This window comes from Azolla caroliniana, unplaced genomic scaffold (genome assembly GCF_043228905.1).
Source record: "Azolla caroliniana isolate FFs.n. ecotype wild unplaced genomic scaffold, voAzoCaro1.0.p SCAF_2, whole genome shotgun sequence".
In the NCBI taxonomy this organism is placed as follows: domain Eukaryota; kingdom Viridiplantae; phylum Streptophyta; class Polypodiopsida; order Salviniales; family Salviniaceae; genus Azolla; species Azolla caroliniana.
In genome coordinates this window covers 10317512-10325566 of record NW_028230437.1, presented here as the reverse complement: position 1 = coordinate 10325566, position 8055 = coordinate 10317512, and the positions used below count along the sequence as shown (strand labels likewise).

Here is an 8055-nt window from a genome sequence, read left to right as displayed (position 1 = left end):
TTTATAATTCTAATGTTGGAGATAAATATGTCCCGATTAATGAAAATAGATTTAACAAACATGTCTTACCTTTTCATAGTAAGAAATTATAAGATCTAGGTGACTCCTTAATGGTAGAAATTGATCATATACTTCATGAGAGGAATAACTTTTGAATATTAGCTTATAGTGATCATGTTGGATATCTTTGATATAATTTAGATACCAAATCTGTAAAGTATCCTTAGTATACGGGAATGAAGTGTGGAACCCACAAGGGTATTAATGATTCCATAAATTCTCTTTCAACTAGCAAATTCCTTGTCTATTTTGCGCACTCTCTAATATAGTAAATAAGATTTTTATTTACCATTGTAACATTATCTTTGCTATATTAATGATAGACATGCCCTTTCCTCAAATAATGTACCAAATGTATATTCAAATTGTAAAGACATGTGTTCACTTAGTTTGTAGGTTATATTTGACATTACTTCATAAGAAGATTACATGAAATGATTTTCTCCAATCTCAAAGATATATATATATATATATACTTTTAACACCAAATCTTTGAATAACTAATAAAATCTTAGGACCACATATAAAAAGATAACATAGATTCGCACATGTATATTGCTAAGCGCCAAAGGACATAAACTAAATATAATAAAAAGTGAAAAAAAAAGTTATGGTTTTGATTCACAAGGTTCTTTTCACTTCCAACCTATCATTTTGTTTTACAATATCAAAATTAGTTTTGATAAACCTTCAACTTTAAAAACAATACTCATCATTGTTGGAAATAAAGCAATGTTCCTAAAGTTAATTGATATCTCATGAAAAGAGATATAGAAAAGATAGTGAGGAGAAAAGAAAGATAGGTGAAAAGAAAGAGAAAGGAATGTTATATTATAATTTATAACCATTGATTGACACACGTGCGATATTCATGATATTCTTTATGCATGATATTCGCAATCTTTGAGAATATGAAATGGCCTCAAGAACATTGTAAAACCATTTGTTTTGCAAAATAAATATAATAAAAATTAGTTAATTAATTTTAAATAAATAAATTCACTAAAAAAAGAACAATCATTCATTAATAGATTATAAAAATATGATTAGTATTAAGTCTCCTTTAGAGTGTCAAATAAAAAAGGGGGTAGTTTATTATCCTTTATTTTATTTATTATTTGAAGAAACATGTATTTTTATATTTATTATAAAAATATGGTTAGTGTGAAGTTCCCTTTTTAATGTCACATAAAAATATCCACAAAATTTGGGAGGATAAAAAATGGGGAATTAATGAACCTTTATTTTATATTATTTATTAAAAATAAAACGAATACTTTCACATTTATTATAAAAATATTATTAGTGTCAAATCCCTTTTTATTGTGAAGTCTCATTTTTTTTATATCTAGGAAACTAAAAAGGAGGGGGTTTATAAACTCTTTATTTATTTATTTTTATTTTTACGAATATTTTTTCATGCATTCGTATCCATTTGTTTGGGAACACCTACGAATGTGAATATATCAATCTATTATTGTAACATTAGGGGACAATACAAGCTTTTTAGACTCCAACGAAAAACTCAACAAGATAGAACTTTTTTTCTTTCTATGACTTTAAACCAAAATAGACTTCCCTCCTTCTACCATGACTCTTCTCACTTCTTGTAGACTTGCTATTCTTCCTCTTCCTCCTCTCTCTCTCTCTCAAACATGATCTATTACGCCATTTGATTGCCCAAGAGATCAATCTTATTAGAGAGGATATAGAAATAACACTAAAAGAAGAAATGAACAAGGAGATTGAGAAATAGAAAACAAAGTTGTATGCCTCCCTCAAGACTGAGTTATTAGAAGAGATGCGGAAAGACATAATAAGCCATGTGAAGAAATCACACTTAGAGCTCAAGGATGACATGACACAATACCTTAAGGATAAAATATCCTGAAGTAAGGTTGAGTTAGGAGCTATAAAAGTGGATTTAAAAAAAGGACAAGAAGCAGTGGAAAAGATGCATCTCTACAGTGAAAGCCAATGTCATTAAGGAAATGCAAACATGGGCAGACATGGCCAAAGATGCCAAAGCTCAAGCTGAGCACGCCCAAAATGAAATTAAAGCAAATGCTCCTTGGATAGAGGTAGTGAAAAAGCAAAAAGGAACATCCATGGATAGGATAACAATGATAAATGCTACATTAGAAGAAGAAGCCAAGAGGAAAGCTTGTGCGTTGCATGTACGAGTGGTTGGTTGGGCCGAAAAAGGAAGTCCACAAGAAGATGCCAAAAATCTCGGAACAAAGATTGGAGCATAAGATATTCTATTTGCTTTGGCGTGGAGGGTGGGAAGAGATGAGTCTAGAGCTAAAGCCCTTATCATCCACTTCATGAATATTGACAAGAAAAAAGCTTTCCTCTCTAAAAGAAAGGCACTCAAGGGTGAACAAATATACTTAGTGCTTGATGCAAGAAAGGAAGGAAAATGGGCCGTATGTAGAGATGGCAAGGTCATTATTATAGAGAAGAGAATCGCATGCCTATATATGGCCAATGAGACCCTACACATGACCATATGGAATTGCACTGGCTCTCTACGGACATATGTCAGATATTTTGAAGATACCTTGAAAAACACAGATATTGCTATGTATACAGAGACTCACCAATGCATGACTAGCAAACTCCCTGAGGTACAAGGATATAGACGGGAGTCAATATGTTGCCCCCAACCTCGGACACAAGGAAGCACTAGAGGTTCGGGAGGAGTGGTTGTGCTATACAAAAATGAGCTCCATGATAGAGTGCATGTTGTCCATAAGGATGTCGATGTGCGCTACATATGGATACGAATCAAAAGAGGGGATCTTAGGGAGTTATATATTGCAATTTGCTACTTTCCACTAGCCTACTCAAGGTTTGCACCTCTAGGTGAATCACCATATCTACCATTATATGATGATATCATAAGATTTGCTACTATGGGGGACATAATACTATTAGGAGATTTTAATGCATGAACCAAGAATGAACAAACAACTATGTTTAACACCAACGAGGTTGTTTATGGAGAAGTTATGGCAGAAGAGGTTGGTCTAAAGCGATAAGCTCAAGATATGAGTGCCATAATTGAATATGGAAAACACTTTCTAGCCTTGGGAAGTGCGCATGGATTTGTGATATATAATGGCTTGTCACAATGGCCTGGATCAGATGCTTTGACATGTTGGAACCCAAAAGGAGGTGGAAGCATAATCGATTATCTATTGGGATCCCCATATCTTATACCTGAAATAAAAGAGTTCACTATATCGAGTAGACCTATTGTCTTGGCAAAAGATCATGCATATCTACGCTTCGAGGTAAAGGATGGATGCACAAAGGATGTATATGCGAAGGAGAGTGGGCTGCCTATGTATCTATTTACTCGCGAGACAATTGATGTGTATAGTTGTGGTGTATACAATGACATGCTCAATTAGGATCCTTTCACACCCCTTGAAGAACTTACCCAAGGATTGTCAAAATCATTGCATAAAGCAGTCACAAATGCCTTTCCTCACACAATAGCCAATCCCCCCAAACACGGTAGAGTAATACAAAATAGTTGGTATGATGAGGAATGTCGTGATACAAGGAGATGCTTGCAACGTGATGTAACTTGGGGCATTTATACACACAAACAAGTGAGAGCAACATTCCAACGCCGCCTTGTAAGGAAGAAGAAGATTGAATTTGGCTAAATTTGAAGATAATTTGTATTGTTTGTTTCTAGGACAAGAAAGTAAAAGAGCATGGAAAATGTTTAATGAGAGGCAACCTACTAGACAACTGACCTCACCTCAAGTGTGGCATGAATATGCAAAGGTTGTATATGATATCTCGGGGTAACCTCCTCTTCCCTACCCACATGGATCTTGCCCACATGAATCAACCTTTTTTACTCCACAAAATGTAAGAAATGCCATTGATCGGCTACAATTGGGAAGGCCCAAGATCATGATGGATTGGTGGTTGAGCACTTTATCTATGCTCGTGACACCTTGCTCCCATTGCTAGCACACATCTTTAATAGAGCCATGTGTGAAGGTTTCCCTACTAGATGGATACAACATACCATTGTGCCAATCCTCAAGCGTGGTGGAGACCCCATGATGCCAAGCAACTATAGGATAATCATGATTGGCCATTACTTGGGTAAACTATATGGGTCGATTCTAGAATCAATATTGAGTATATGGGCAGAGTAGAATGGATGTGTTCAGTTGGACATGCAGGCTTTCGGAAGGGGTTCACAACTTTGGATCACATATTCACCCTTCGGGCCCTTATCGAGGACGGTAGAGCCCACAATAAGAGGATTTATTGTTGCTTTTGTGGATTTTTGAAAATCCTTCGATATAGTGCCACGTGCTCGACTTATGTGGCGGCTAGAAGCCTTTGGCATTCCTACAGATATGCAATGGGGAATCTATGCACTCTATGAATTTGCGTAAGGAAAAGTGCGGTCTTCCAAGGGCTTGTCAGAGGCGGTGGCTAGTACAATCGGAGTGAGGCAAGGATGCCCACTATCACCCACTCTCTTTGGTCTCTATATAAATGAGGTATCACATTATATAGAGAGATTCGGGGGTTCGGGAGCACGCCTAGCAGGTATAGCTATACAAATATTACTATATGCTGATGATATTGTGTTGATTTATGACTCTCCAGAGGGCCTACAAAGACATCTAAATGCCTTAAAACTATTTTGTATGGACCAAGGTTTTTCAATCAACATGGATAAAACTAAGGTGATGGTGTTTAACACCACTCAAACATGGCTAACAAGATAAGAACCAAAATTCTTCTTGGGAGAGTAAAAGGTGGAATACACATGCTCCTACACATACCTAAGAGTAACATTTACAGGGTCTAGTGTGAAATTGTTTTTCGAATTCAAGCTATTGAACTCTAGAAAGGTATGGACCATTCACATTTGGAGGCTAAGAACACGAACCAAGACCTTAAGAAGAAGTCAAAAGTAAAAGTAAGAGACACAAAGAAAAGTAAAAAAAGAAAAAGGGGCCTCAAAAAATAGTAAAAAAAGAATGGTCATAAATCTTTTGTTTGTAACCCAAATATCATGTTTAAATATGGGTTAGAAAGCTTGTAAAGAGAGATATCTATATCATTTTAAATCTATAAATTTGGAGCTCGGATGAGGGAGATATAATGATTAGAAGGTCACTGTGTCTTAACTAAAAATAGGGGATAAAAAGCCTCTAAAAATAGCGTGAACGAGGAAGAAGAGGAAGATTATAAAAGAAGAAGTGATATCTTTAAAGAGGGGGTTTTTGGGAGTGGAAAAAGGAATCTTAGAAGTGGAAGAAGGAGGCATAATCAAAAGGAGAAAGCGATTAATGAAGAATACTGAAAGACATTTGGGGGTTTAGGTGATTGGAAGTCTAGAAGTTGTTTGGTTTTTAGTTGAATTTGGAGTTTATCCCCTTTTTATGGTCTTGATAGTTGAATATTATAACATTCTTATCTCTTTCTCATCTTCTCTACCTTTTGTCTTAATTTCTTGAGTTTCCCTCTATAAGTCGTAGGTCCCTTGGTCGTTATAATCTATTTTAATTCACAACTCTCTCTAATTGGCTTGGTCAAGCCCTCATATTGTGTACGACTATCCTTTGTCTTATACACTCTATCACCTAGGTTCTCCTTACAAGAGGCTTCTTGTGCCCGACTTTCTCGTGGATATGCAACCCTTGGTGCTCTCAAGAGACAATGTGCACATTTCCAGTTCCAAGAGCCACGAACTAAGGTGTGGTTATTTGATACACTTGTCACACCAACTCTTTTCTATGGAATAGAAACATGGGGACCAAGTCTTAGCAAGGAAAATCATTGGAAAGATTTAGAGAGACCTTTAGTGTCAATGATTGCTCGCATGATAAGGAGCAAAGCATTAGTGCCCCGGGATATAATCCGAGTAGAGATGGGAGCAACACCTATAATCACTGAGGCATTGTTCCGATCAGTGACATTTATCCAACATCTTTGGGAGCTCCCGAAACAAAGGTACCGAAGGTTGGCACTTATGTCACTTATGACAACCGGCTAAAAATGGAGACATTCATTGTTGGTATGTTGAAATGCAGCAATGGTTCAAGTCACATGGCATGAGTATAAATGCACTACCCCCGTTCCAATATAGCTTGGACTACCCCCATCTAAATATGATCAAAATGGAAAAGAATAGAGTGATTCGAATTGATATTATTAACTTGGAAAACAAAATAACATGGATCAGCCCCAAAATACCACTTGGTACGAATATGGCCCACTGTAAGACACACTCCTTACACACATCGGAGGATAGATTCATCATCAAGCCACCTTATATGGACATACATCTATCCTATGTGCTACGTAGTGTGATGGGGCAACTGCGAACTTCATCACATCAGTTACTGATTGAGGTAGGAAGATATACACGATTACCTCTAGAAGAGAGAATTTGCCAATTGTGTCATCAAGGATTGGAATATGAAGAACACTATGTTTGTCATTGTGTCTTTTATGAAATCAGAGGGAGATACCATTGCATGTTTAAACAAGGCTTTGCCCCACTATGCAAGGTAATGGAATATGAGGACCGACGGTTCCTAGGACTTTTCTTGCTAGAGCTCAAGAGACATCGGGAAACGTTGTTGAAGAATACAGCCACACAAGCTCATCCACAAAGAACAATCACAACTTTCTTTAGCCCCATCACTCCTACTAATGCTATAAGTCAATCATGGGATACACAAATGGGATCCCGACCAGGACATAACAAAGGGGTTACAATTGATCGGGCAATAACAATTTTCCGTGCACGTAGGCCCGACCCCATGGACAATGACCTTGACACCCTTGTCATTAACATATAACTTCCTCCTTTAATACTTGATCCTTTCATGTTAGCCTTTATTCTTAGACATTTTAGCATCCAACATATTTGTAATAGTCTTTTCTTACGAACAAAAACGGACTTCACAATATCTAAAGAGGACAAGTCATAACAAGTGAGTTCAATAGAAGATATTTTGAATGTCATTTGTGTTGGGAAATCGGTCCCTCCGGATGGGATCCGGTTATGAATGAAGAGGACTCAGTGAGAACTGGAAGAGAAGACATATTTGTAATATGTTTTCAGTAAGCCTATTGAGGCTATATTTGTAAATAGCCCTATGTTCATATAAGTATAAATATGACTTAAGGCAATCACTCAAATAGAGGGGTCATATTGTTGTATAGAGAGTAACAGATAGAGAGAGAGAGGAGATATAGAGCGATACTATGTTGTAACCGTCGCTTGGCAAAGAAACAGAGCTCGAGGTTGTTGCCTCCGAGTCTCTGATTGTACCTTTCTCATATAGTGATAGTTTAGAGTTTGTGGGGTCCCGTGGTTTTTCCCTAATAGGGTTTTCCACGTAAACATCCTGTGTAATTTCTTTTGGTGTACGAGTATTCATCTCTATTCCCATTTTTGTGTTTGATCCTTAAACGAAGTGATCTAAAGACTCGGTTGTGGCCGAGTAGTATTCCGCACTATTCTCCAGAAATTGGTATCAGAGCGAACAACACAGGAAATGGAAGAATTGTTCGACGCCATGTTCAAGCTCACCGGCTCCAACTACTCAGTGTGGAAGTTGAAGATGAGGGATATCTTGGTGGTTAAAGATATTTGGTTGCCAATTCAGTTCGGGGACAAGAGACCGGATAAGATCGACGCCAAAGTGTGGGAGGTGATGCACATGAAGACGACGACATACATCCGGTGCTTCATCGACGAGTCTGTACAACAACTTCAATGAAGAAAGTAAGGCTCATGAACTCTGGGAGAAGATCGACATCATGTTCCAGAACAAGAATGTTGTTAATCGTGTTTCAATATTCTGGAAGCTAATGAGGCTCCGGTACCAGGTGTCAGGAACAGTACTAAGACAGAGAAGGAATTAGTACTAAAAGATGAGGATTAGTACTAAGGGAGGTGTAGAACTCTTGAGAGAAGGAAAGAGTGAGTGA

General features: G+C 37.2%; 1 pseudogene; it reads left to right on the top strand.

Annotated features, from left to right (window-relative positions):
- Window positions 1-2069: 2069 nt before the first annotated feature.
- On the top strand, window positions 2070-6973 carry LOC147867341 (uncharacterized; annotated as a pseudogene).
- The last annotated feature ends 1082 nt before the right edge of the window (window positions 6974-8055 follow it).